The following is a 2,039-nucleotide window of genomic DNA, read 5'->3' on the forward strand; positions in this document are numbered from 1 at the left end:
TCTGAGGTCAAGAGAGTTTAAAAGAACTGCCCAGGTTCAGTCCACAAGAGCCAGTGTTTGAACTTAAGTGCTCTGGGTTCAAAAATGGAGTGCTTTTTCTACTATGCCAAACTTCCTCTTATCAGGCAGGCTATAACGAAGTGCAAATCATTGAGCTAATAACCCAAAACTTATGAGTGAAGTTAAACAGTTACCATTTCCTTTGAATAAAACTGTACTTATAAGAGCCATCATAATGGAGTTACAAAAATAAAAGATTTTTTTCTTAAAATCACACAATTATTCTGTTTATACAAGATACAGCAGGTTTCATGTTTGGTGAAGAATAAAATAATGTAAAATAAATTTAAGCTATCATGTCTCTAAAAATAATAGAACCAAAATATTGAGTTATGTTTTATATACTGATTGGAAAGAAAGGACTGAAAGTAAGAGTTTTAAATGTATGCATTGCACTTGAATTTCAATCCCATTTTTAAGTGAATGGGAAGAATAGCTCTCTCCTGCCTGCCACCCACCAGCAAAGTCATACTACAATATAATGCAAAAAATGAGATCTACACCCACTCAATCTAAAAATATAAATTCTTTTCTTATTTTGCATCTTTATTCTTGTCTTCCTTTTGTTACTTGTATAGAACACAGACCTTTAAAATAGGCATTCACATAGTATGGTTATTTCAAAATCATAAAAGTCAAATGAAAGGTAAATCAATTTTAATGTGTTTCAGCTGCTGTTAAATACATTTTGCAAGCCAAATATAATTGTCTCTTGATGAATTACTTCAAAAGTCTGCAAAATGCCAGAAATAATCACATCCATGTTTACAAATATCCCTTTAAATTTGAGAGAAAGCAAACTTTTTTTTTCCTAGTCTTAATTCTGCCTGTGTTACAAACTTATGACTACTGGTAGCCTTACATGGAAAACACATGAAATTCAATGCAGTAACAAAATATGAAATAAAGATGAATTTGAGGTAGAAGTTTAATAATGTAGCCCATAACTTCTCTGTAGGATTTATCATTCCCAGTTACCATCACTTCTTTCTAGTTTATTTGTATATGACAGCCTCAAGTTACCTAATATTATCTATACAAAATCATATACAAAAAAAGTGACCAGGCAAGCTTTTGACATTAGAAGAAAATGCAGTTAGTTTTACCAACATTAATAGTAGCCATAAGGAGGTCATTGATTATGACCATATTGTTCATACTGATGATGGTAGTTCTTGTCTGTGCTGCTGATAGTTATTACCCCAACATCTTCCATGCCTCTGATTACATCTGTTGTTGCTTGGCCAACTCCACCTGCCATCCCTTCTTCAAAAGTTGTCTGTTACCTCATAACCACTTCCCTCTGTTTCTTTCATTACCACTAGATCTATTATTCCACTTTTCAATAATCTGAGGGGAATTTGTAGAGCATTTCAGGTATTCTTGATACTCTATCATCTTCTGTGAATCAATTGGCAAACATCTCTTCAAAATTTGGAAAAGCATCAAAAGTGTCAGTCATTCTGAAAGTCTCAGTGGCTTAGGGATGACTTTTTTGGTGAAAACTCCACCTTGGTTCTCAGGCTGCCAACCAGCCCCCTGAACTTTCAACCAGTGACATTATTTCCTTGATTTCTTACTCAGAAAAAATATCTACAAATTGGGTTTTCCATTTTCTAGGTTTATAATCCTAGTCAGCTCATCTGATTGTGCTCTCCCTCATGCCTTTTTTTTTATAGCCACCCATTGCAGCCTTGAATATGAGAATCTGAATGTGACATACCAGCCTGATGTACTGGTTTGGACACTAGACTTGCAATCAAGAAGACCTGGGTTCAAATCCTATCTCAGTTACTTTCTAGCGCAGGCATATCATTTAATGTTATTGGACCTAAATTTCCTTATCTATAGAATTTAGAAGTTAGGTTCAATGGTCTCTAGGGTCTTTTCAAGTTCTAAATCTATGACTCTATGAAAAATTGATGAACCCATATCATTTTCTCATCCATGATTACTCAAAATTGGATCCTATTACTCGT

General features: G+C 34.1%; 1 pseudogene; it reads right to left on the reverse strand.

Annotated features, from left to right (window-relative positions):
* Positions 1-1,171: 1,171 nt before the first annotated feature.
* Positions 1,172-1,522, reverse strand: LOC114052031 (annotated as a pseudogene).
* Between the last annotated feature and the right edge of the window lie 517 nt (positions 1,523-2,039).

Source organism: Vombatus ursinus, unplaced genomic scaffold, assembly GCF_900497805.2.
Source record: "Vombatus ursinus unplaced genomic scaffold, bare-nosed wombat genome assembly UNPS02014807.1, whole genome shotgun sequence".
In the NCBI taxonomy this organism is placed as follows: domain Eukaryota; kingdom Metazoa; phylum Chordata; class Mammalia; order Diprotodontia; family Vombatidae; genus Vombatus; species Vombatus ursinus.